Source organism: Hylobates moloch, unplaced genomic scaffold (assembly GCF_009828535.3).
Source record: "Hylobates moloch isolate HMO894 unplaced genomic scaffold, HMol_V3 SCAFFOLD_19, whole genome shotgun sequence".
Lineage (NCBI taxonomy): Eukaryota > Metazoa > Chordata > Mammalia > Primates > Hylobatidae > Hylobates > Hylobates moloch.
In genome coordinates this window covers 61,797,329-61,808,263 of record NW_026652294.1, presented here as the reverse complement: position 1 = coordinate 61,808,263, position 10,935 = coordinate 61,797,329, and the positions used below count along the sequence as shown (strand labels likewise).

The window sequence follows — 10,935 nt, the reverse complement described above, 5'->3', positions numbered from 1 at the left end:
GATGCAATCCTCTAAAGTTTCCAGAATAATGAGACTAAAAAGAAGGCTGACTAGAGTTGAAAATAGGAACACTGCCTGCATCTTTTCTCACTTTTTTTTCAGGGAGTCCTTTAAAGCAGTGTAGGTGGAAAAGAATAAGCAAAGGAAGTAGGAAGGTTCAACACAAGACAGTAAGGAGAACTCCACATCTGACTGGTCTTTCTATAGTCCAGAGATGCCCAATCTGCATGCCTCTACACACAACAGAACTGACACAAACAAATGACTGCTAACTGCTAATTCTGGCTTTTTTTTTTTTTTTTTTTTTTTTTTTAAACACACTCCAGAAGTCATTGCAATACCGGAAACATTTGGGAGACTGAGCCATCTGATGACAATTACAGGAATCCTGGAAGGGAAAGAATGCTCAAGGAAGGCCAGACGGCCATGCAATTATAAACCCTAGCTCAGCCCATGTCCTCTCCACACCCTCCACATCACTGCCAGTGAGAGGAGGATGGTGACACCATTAACCAACATTCCCAGGCTGATCCCAGGCTCACACACACTGCTCCAGAGAGGATATCATGATTTTGGTTTGCTTGGTTTTCTTATCCTTTGAAGTAAGACACTTCATGATTGTCATGAGTTTGGTTCCCAAGGGTGTGAGATTTATCGGAACCAAGACTTTTACAGTAAAGAGATGATTTAAAAGGCAAACCACTAAAAATGATAGTATGAAACTAAAACGTTTCCAAGTTGCTTTAATCCCTGAACTAATCCTTGCAGAATGCCAGGGAAAGAGGATGGGAGGTAAAGGTCATGGTTAGGAAGAGAAAAAGAGCTAACATTTACTAAGCACCTCCAAGAGCAAACCACTTTCAGGATAAAGAAACGTTGCAAAGGAGAGAACATCCAAGTCTAATGAGAACTAAGGCTCAGAGAGACAATTTACGCAGTCTCAAAGCTCTTAAATGAACACAATGGAGAGAAGCCCCAAACCCATCTCACTTCAAAGCCAACACTCTTTCTACTAAGCAACACTGTTGGTGAGACAGCAGGTACATAAAACAGAGACAGAGCCAGTATGACACAAAATGGCATTAACCATTCACTATCTAACCAAGGCACAATTAACTTGGCTTCTTTCTTAAGTACTTTATATAGTTTTACATCCATTTCTTTTCAATTAATATAGCATAAGTAAAATCCATATAATTAAAAATTTCACAAAAGTCTGGTCCTTTAAATAACTACACCCTGATAGATTTCACAACCGATGTCTTCCAACTTAAAGCCCTGTGCTGACAGGACTAGGAAATTTAAAACATTTGAAATAGTTGAAATAGTACACATTTAATGAAGAAGTCTCAGGAAGCAAGGAAGTATAGGAGACTGCTTAATAAGAAATCATGAGAGGCAGAAGAATGGCGTGAACCCAGGAGGCGGAGCTTGCAGTGAGCCGAGATCACGTCACTGCACTCTAGGCTGGTCGACAGAGTGAGACTCCGTCTCAAAAAAAAAAAAAAAAAAAAGAAAGAAAGAAAGAAATCATGATTCCATAGAATTCCTGCTGTTTCAAGAGAATGTACTTGAGTAGAATCATATTTGACAAATCTTTATAAATGGGAAACATAATCTATAAACACACACACAAATGTACAAAAATTCAAAATTAGGATTGCTAACTACCATTTCATTATCTTCAACTAATGCCTTTTGTGGGTCTCTATACAAGTGTCAAACACTGTCAAATTTTCCTTAAATCGTTGCAAGTTGAATAATTGCTTCCGTTTGTTAGCAAAAGTGGGGCTTCTACAATATGGCACAAAACAAAAGGTAGTTTTTGTTAAGGTAGCTACCTGACTACCTTACAAAATATGGTGTTGGAAGTAATAAAGTGTAACAGGAATGACAAAAGTAAAAATGATGATGATGACAATAACGGCAGCTTTCATTTACTACATCTTTCTCAGTGTCTGTCATTATTCCTAATGCTTAATACAGATTTTTTTTACTTAACCTTCTCTAAATCCCATAAGGTAGCTACTACTATTATCCCCAAAAAGTAACAAGCAAGTTGAACTCAGAAAACTTGAGTTCAAGTCCACACTTGGCTCTAACAAGCTGGAAATAGCTTCATCTTTCTAGATATCCAACTTCTCCACTATACAATAGAAAGGTTGAGGTTGGGGGCACTGTAGATTAAATGAGCTCCCCCGTACTATAGATTTGACATCCCTCTGAAAATACATATATGCCCCTCCCAATCCATGGCAAACACACATCACTAAAGAATCATGCCAGTGAATCTCATTATGACTTCACCATCTTTCACAGCACAACACACTAGGAAGTGATTAACAATCAACATGAGATAGCTTTTAAAATGAAACCTCGTTGGCCTCTTAAGGATGACACAATATCACCTAGCTGGAGGCTAGGTATGCCTCTAGTAAGTGTCACACAAGTCCAAAAGCTAAAGTTTGGCAACTTAAAATTACAACACCAAGATGAGATTGAGTCTGTCAATATCTGGTATCCAGCTGAAAAGTCTTAAAAGAAACTGGGGTTTCTTGCCACCCTAGAAAGCCAGCTGACCTAAGCAGTCACCTATCCCCACCAAAAGTTGCCCAGGGCAATCAATGACACAACTCCAGTCTACCAGTGTGGGGCACGAAAATCCATGCCATGTCGCAGGAAACAAAGCAGCCCTATCCCACCAAGAGAAGACTGCCTTCAGAAGGAAAGTATGGGATGTCGACAGGAAAGGAAGAGATCCAAATTCTGATTTTCATCTGGCTGTGATCCCATATATTAAATTAATGTTTTAGCTCAGTGAAAGTAATTACCAGCTAGGCTCTGCAATCCATCAATTCACCCTGGGCATTCCTGCTGATTCTTTCTTTGGTCTCTAGGACCCAAGAATCCCTTTTGTTGATCTGGAAGTGTGAAGGAAAAGTTGGTTGTTACTAGTTTCTCTCTTTCTATTCTAAATTTCTGCCAAGTAATTAGAAAGAGAAAATGAACTATTTTCAAGTTTTTTAATGGAAGCTATGGGGATTCGAGTAGGCACAGCCTCTCACAAAAATAAGATTAAAACCATATATCTTTGATGTCCCCCCTTCCAAGTAGAATGGACAAATGCAATTTGGCTCTAGGCTGTGAACTCAGGGATTTTAGCCAAATCACCTCCATTCTAATTTAGGTAATTTGGCAAGATTAGCTTAGTCAATAAATTAAATATATATGGATTTACAAAAGATTTTCACATATCCCCACAACCACCCTAAAGGAAAATACACATTAACTCGTCATTTAGCATTAGGTATATCTCCTAATGCTGTCCCCGCCCCCCCCACCCCCCACCCCAAAACAGTCCCCGGAGTGTGATGTTCCCCCATTGTTCAATTCCCACCTATGAGTGAAAACATGCGGTGTTTGGTTTTTCGTCCTTGCTACGGTTTACTGAGAATGATGATTTCCAGTTTCATCCATGTCCCTACAAAGGACATGAACTCATCATTTTTCATGGCTGCATAGTATTCCATGGTGTATATGTGCCACATTTTCTTAATCCAGTCTATCATTGTTGGATTTTTGGGTTGGTTCCAAGTCTTTGCTATTGTGAATAGTGCCGCAATAAACATACGTGCACATGTGTCTTTATAGCAGCATGATTTATAGTCCTTTGGGTATATACCCAGTAATGGGATGGCTGGGTCAAATGGTATTTCTAGTTCTAGATCCCTGAGGAATCGCCACACTGACTTCCACAATGGTTGAACTAGTTTACACTCCCACCAACAGTGTAAAGGTGTTCCTATTTCTCCACATCCTCTCCAGCACCTGTTGTTTCCTGACTTTTTAATGATGGCTATTCTAACTGGTGTGAGATGATATCTCATTGTGGTTTTGATTTGCATTTCTCTGATGGCCAGTCATGATGAGCATTTTTTCATGTGTTTTTTGGCTACATAAATGTCTTCTTTTGAGAAGTGTCTGCTCATATCCTTTGCCTAATTTTGATGGGGTTGTTTTTTTCTTGTAAATTTGTTTGAGTTCATTGTAGATTCTGGATATTAGCCCTTTGTCAGATGAGTAGGTTGCGAAAGTTTTCTCCCATTTTGTAGGTTGCCTGTTCACTCTGATGGTAGTTTCTTTTGCTGTGCAGAAGCTCTTTAGTTTAATTAGATCCCACTTGTCAATTTTGGCTTTTGTTGCCATTGCTTTTGGTGTTTTAGACATGAAGTTCTTGCCCATGCCTATGTCCTGAATGGTAATGCCTAGGTTTTCTTCTAGGGTTTTTATGGTTTTAGGTCTAACATGTAAGTCTTTAATCCATCTTGAATTAATTTTTGTATAAGGTGTAAGGAAGGGATCCAGTTTCAGCTTTCTACATATGACTAGCCAGTTTTCCCAGCACCATTTATTAAATAGGGAATCCTTTCCCCATTGCTTGTTTTTGTCAAGTTTGTCAAAGATCAGATGGTTGTAGATATGCGGCATTATTTCTCAGGGCTCTGTTCTGTTCCATTGGTCTATATCTCTGTTTTGGTACCAGTACCATGCTGTTTTGGTTACTGTAGCCTTGTAGTATAGTTTGAAGTCAGGTAGCGTGATGCCTCCGGCTTTGTTCTTTTGGTTTAGGATTGACTTGGTGATGCGGGCTCTTTTTTGGTTCCATATGAACTTTAAAGTAGTTTTTTCCAATTCTGTGAAGACAGTCATTGGTAACTTGATGGGGATGGCATTGAATCTATAAATTACTTTGGGCAGTATGGCCATTTTCAGGATATTGATTCTTCCTACCCATGAGCATGGAATGTTCTTCCATTTGTTTGTATCCTCTTTTATTTCATTGAGCAGTGGTTTGTAGTTCTCCTTGAAGAGGTCCTTCACATCCCTTGTAAGTTGGATTCCTAGGTATTTTATTCTATTTGAAGCAATTGTGAATGGGAGTTCACTCATGATTTGGCTCTCTGTTTGTCTGTGATTGGTGTATAAGAATGCTTGTGATTTTTGCACATTGATTTTGTATCCTGAGACTTTGTTGAAGTTGCTTATCAGCTTAAGGAGATTTGGGGCTGAGACAATGGGGTTTTCTAAATATACAATCATGTCATCTACAAACAGGGACAATTTGACTTCCTCTTTTCCTAATTGAATACCATTTATTTCCTTCTCCTGCCTAATTGCCCTGCCCAGAACTTCCAAGACTATGTTGAATAGGAGTGGTGAGAGAGGGCATCCCTGTCTTGTGCCAGTTTTCAAAGGGAATGCTTCCAGTTTTTGCCCATTCAGTATGATATTGGCTGTGGGTTTGTCATAGATAGCTCTTATTATTTTGAGATATGTCCCATCAATACCTAATTTATTGAGAGTTTTCAGCATGAAGGGTTGAATTTTGTCAAAGGCCTTTTCTGCATCTATTGAGATAATCGTGTAGTTTTTGTCTTTTGTTTATATGCTGGATTACATTTACTGATTTGCATATGTTGAACCAGCCTTGCATCCCAGGGATGAAGCCCACTTGATCTTGGTGGATAAGCTTTTTGATGTGCTGCTGGATTCGGTTTGCCAGTATTTTATCGAGGATTTTTGCATCGATGTTCATTAAGGATATTGGTCTAAAATTCTCTTTTTTGGTTGTGTCCCTGACAGGCTTTGGTATCGGGATGATGCTGGCCTCATAAAATGAGTTAGGGAGGATTCCCTCTTTTTCTATTGATTGGAATAGTTTCAGAAGGAATGGTACCACTTCCTCCTTGTACCTCTGGTAGAATTCGGCTGTGAATCCATCTGGTCCTGGACTCTTTTTGGTTGGTAAGCTATTGATTATTGCCACAATTTCAGAGCCTGTCATTTATTGGTCTATTCAGAGATTCAACTTCTTCCTGGTTTAGTCTTGGGAGGGTGTATGTGTCGAGGAATTTATCCATTTCTTCTAGATTTTCTAGTTTATTTGCATAGAGATGTTTGTGGTATTCTCTGATGGTAGTTTGTATTTCTGTGGGATCGGTAGTGATATCCCCTTTATCATTTTTTATTGTGTCTATTTGATTCTTCTCTCTTTTCTTCTTTATTAGTCTTGCTACCAGTCTATCAATTTTGTTGATCCTTTCAAAAAACCAGCTCCTGGATTCATTAATTTTTTGAAGGGTTTTTTATGTCTCTATTTCCTTCAGTTCTGCTCTGATCTTAGTTATTTCTTGCCTTCTGCTAACTTTTGAATGTGTTTGCTCTTGCTTTTCTAGTTCTTTTAATTGTGATGTTAGGGTGTCAATTTTGGATCTTTCCTGCTTTCTCTTGTGGGCATTTAGTGCTATAAATTTCCCTCTACACACTGCTTTGAATGTGTCCCAGAGATTCTGGCATGTTGTGTCTTTGTTCTTGTTGGTTTCAAAGAACATCTTTATTTCTGCCTTCATTTTGTTATGTACCCAGTAGTCATTCAGGAGCAGGTTCTTCAGTTTCCATGTAGTTGAGCGGTTTTGAGTGAGTTTCTTAATCCTGAGTTGTAGTTTGATTTTACTGTGGTCTGAGAGACAGTTTGTTATAATTTCTGTTCTTTTACATTTGCTGAAGAGAACTTTACTTCCAACTACGTGGTCAATTCTGGAATAGGTGTGGTGTGGTGCTAAAAAAAATGTATATTCTGTTGATTTGTGGTGGAGAGTTCTGTAGATGTCTATTAGGTCTGCTTGGTGCAGAGCTGAGTTCAATTCCTGGGGATCCTTGTTAACTTTCTGTCTCGTTGATCTGTCTAATGTTGACAGTGGGGTGTGAAAGTCTCCCATTATTATTGTGTGGGAGTCTAAGTCTCTTTGTAGGTCACTCAGGACTTGCTTTATGAATCTGGGTGCTCCTGTATTGGGTGCATATATATTTAGGATAGTTAGCTCTTCTTGTTGAATTGATCCCTTTACCATTATATAATGGCCTTCTTTGTCTCTTTTGATCTTTGTTGGTTTAAAGTCTGTTTTATCAGAGACTAGGATTGCAACCCCTGCCTTTTTTTGCTTTCCATTTGCTTGGTAGATCTTCCTCCATCCCTTTATTTTGAGCCTATGTGTGTCTCTGCATGTGAGATGGGTTTCCTGAATACAGCACACTGATGGGTCTTGACTCTTTATCCAACTTGCCAGTCTGTGTCTTTTAATTGGAGCATTTAGCCCATTTACATTTAAAGTTAATATTGTTATGTGTGAATTTGTTCTCTTGACTCCAAACACTAGACTTCTAAGTAATTTTTCCAAGTATGGTAGTATCTTATAATTTAAAGGAATTCCTCCAACCAGAATTAACATTCAAAACTACATTAAGGACTTCACCAAGTGCCATTCAGACAGGAGGAAGGTAAATTTTTCATTCTCCACTAAACTATGTAGAAATTATAGAGGAAATTCTGAAATTATTCCCCTATGCTCCCCACCACACTGTAAGTCCATTTTCATTGCACAACTACACTGAATGGGCAATATAAATATAATAAACATATGCCCACAGAGAGTAGAAAGTAAACAATCACGCACAAGTAATGGCAACAATAGTGAGCCCTTTCTGCTACTTAAGCTATAAACACAATTGCTGACTTTGGTCACCAGCAAACCCCATGGGAAGGTGGCCCACAGCTAAATACACCACTTCCTATCTATCCAAATGTCAGGGGGCTCTGAGAGTCATACAAACATCAACACGCCTGTAGTTTTTATAGCTCAGAACCAAGGTTCTGGGATCTGCAATTTGAATGGCCAGTGCTTGTCTCCTTAGGCATGTCAAAATCAGTTATAATGCATATTATTTTTCTTTTTTTTTCCGATTCTACAAGTAATACACTCTAGCTGTAGAAAATATAAAAAATGTAACAAAGTACAAAGAAGCAGAAATTAGTCATAACTCCAGAGGCAACAACTGATAATATTGACCTATTTCCTTCCAGTCATTTTTTTTCCTGAAAAACATTGTTTCCTTTTCTGCAGAAAGTATTTACTTTCTATTTTATTTATTTATTTATTTGTTTTTGATATGGAGCCTCACTCTGTCACCCAAACTGGAGTGCAGTGGCACGATCTCAGCTCACTGCAACCTCCACCTCCCAGATTCAAGCCATTCTCCTGCCTCAGCCTCCCAAGTAGCTGGGATTACAGGCACCTGCCACAACACCTGGCTAATTTTTGTATTTTTAGTAGAGACAGCGTTTCGCGATGTTGGCCAGGCTGGTCTCAAACTCCTGACCTCAAGTGATCTGCCCACCTTGGCATCAGAAAGCATTTACTTTCTTCAGGCAATAACAAGAAGGGCAAAATAGCCCAGAAAAAAATTAATCCCATTGTATTTACAGAACTAACTCAAATTTCCCCAGTAAAATCTTGATGCTAACTACATCAAAAATGTATGAAAATCTTTTGGAAAAGCCCAATAAGGTAATCACCCAAGTCCTTCTACTGCAATACCCACGAAACCAGAAGAAACAATAATCTATAATGAATATAAGCGGTAATCTTGTCAGAATCTGTTTTTTCAGAACGTTTTTACCTTCCAAAATCCTATTTTTGCACTGAAACTATTTACCCTAATTATCAGTGAGAAAAGGAACTTTGGCTCACACAGAAAAGAAACTATGTAGAGGCCAGGCGCGGTGGCTCATGCCTATAATCCCAGTACTTTGACAGGCACAGGTGGGCAGATCACCTGAGATCAGGAGTTCGAGACCAGCCTGGCCAACATGGGGAAACCCCATCTCTACTAAAAATACAAAAATTAGCCGGGCATGGTAGCAGGCGCCTGCAGTCCCAGCTACTCGGGAGGCTGAGGCAGGAGAATCACTTGAGCTCGGGAGGCAGACATTGCAGTGAGCCGAGATTGTGCCACTGCACGCCAGACTGGGTGACAGAGCAAGACTCCATCTCAAAAAAAAAGAAAAAGAAACTATGTAGAAAAGGGTGGCATGGGGTGGGAGGTGGATGCAAAAAAGGTCTTATTTCCTTCTCAAAATTACACTTCTAGAAGAAACGAAATATTATCTAAGTACCACATACATGTCTTTTTGCATAGTATATAACCAAGGAGCACAGCGTCTGTCCTCTCTAATTTGAAATGGATAGCTCAAAAGTAAGGCAAATCCTGTCTAACAAAGTTGAGGGGATATTCTTTTCATATCAAAAAAAATAGAGAATTAAATGCAACCAGTTACTTAACCAGTAAAAGCACTACTTTTATAATGCTAAGAGGCACTGGAACTTTTTTTTTCTGGCAATTTCATTGATCATGTATTTCTAAGGTACCTATTTAACAGGAATTCATAGAAAAAGTACTCTTGTACTACTTATCGCTAAGTAAACACAATTTTTAAATAATTTTCAGTGCAAGAGACCTGGAATTTTACTCCTTACAGCCTAGTAATTTTAAATGCCCTGTGACCTTCTTAGGCACTGCCAACATCAACATCTGGTACCTGGCACAAAGAAAATGTATTTTCAACAGTTTTTAAAAACCTCTTCTTTTTCATCATGTGCTTTAAATATGTTTCTAAGATAGTTGTCTTTCCTTTCTGATGTAGAAAAAGAAGGGAAGCTATTCTATCAGGCAACTACATGTTTTAGAAGCAAAAGGGAAAAATAATAACCAAAAACTAAGTTGTTGCTAATGTTTTTTCATTCCTCCCAAAAGAAAGATTACACAAAACAGACATCTTCAACCTGACTAGATGAAAAAAGAACCCAAAATGATTGTAATTATTGCCCCACAAGTATATACACTTCTAAACAAGACTTCAAAATCCAAAGTATATCCCTTACACAATTCTCCATATTTCTGATTCCTTCCTCCTTTTTCACATGTAAGTCTTTTTGTGACCTTCAAATCTCCCAAAGACTTTAGCAAAAATAATAATGATAGTACTATTGATAATCAATACATTCGTCACCTTTATTTATTTAGAGACAGAGTCTCACTCTGTCGCCCAGGCTGGAGTACAGTGGCGTGATCTTGCTCACTGCAACCTCCGCCCCCTGGGTTCAAGTGATTCTCCTGTTTCAGCCTCCCGAGTAGCTGGGACGCGCCCGGTTAATTTTTTTATTTTTTTTTTAGTAGAGATGGGGTTTCACCAACTTTGCCAGGCTGGTCTTGAACTCGTGACCTCGTGATCTACCCACCTCGGCCTCCCAAAGTGCTGGGATTACAGGCATGAGCCACCGTGGCCAGCCTCATTTGTCACCTTCAAATGCTGTACTTTAGCAAACAAGCTCACTCAATTAAACCTCAAATACTTAACCTAGAAGTTTCAAGTGACTTTTAAAAAGCAATACAGCTATAAGCAAAACTGACCATGCTTTACAAAGGAGTGTTATTCTAAAAACCCCATTAAAAAAAAAAAAAAACAGAAAAAAAAATGCCTTCAATGTAATTAATTAATTGAAAGGATAACCCTTCTGTATAAGGTTCATTTCTGTGTATACTTCTTCTCTGTGGTTCTGGCTCAAGTCTGAAGTTATCATTATATAAGTAAAACAGCCCACAAAAGTTTTTCCTGTTTCAGTATCATCAACTAGTATACAGGAGACATGCAATGGAGCAGTCCACAGCTAATGCATCAATTTTTTTCACAAGCACTCATGTTACGCCACACGCCTGCATAGTATCCAAAATAAAACTACTGTCTTCTACATGAGAAAAATTTTCTCAAAGAAAAAACATAGCTATCATTCATTTCTTAGCCAAACATCCTCAAAGATACGCAGCATTGGGGCCACTTAAGAGTGCAAATATATTAGCTGCGACTTCAGCAAGTGCCTGTCATGTTGAACAACATGAAGAAGAGAGATAGTAATTATTGCCGAGAAACCATTAGAGGGCTCCTTAGTAAAACAAGATGCCCGAGCAAACTAATGGACCAACAGTCCACTGCAGTGTCTTTTCCTATTCCATTTAGCTGCATGTCAGTCCTATCAAATC

The 10,935-nt window shown here is 38.7% G+C and overlaps 1 protein-coding gene across 1 annotated transcript in view; it reads right to left on the bottom strand.

Moving 5' to 3' along the window:
* Positions 1-10,935, bottom strand: part of BNC2 (basonuclin zinc finger protein 2) — a 460,343-nt gene that overhangs the window by 372,764 nt on the left and 76,644 nt on the right. The window lies entirely within an intron of this gene.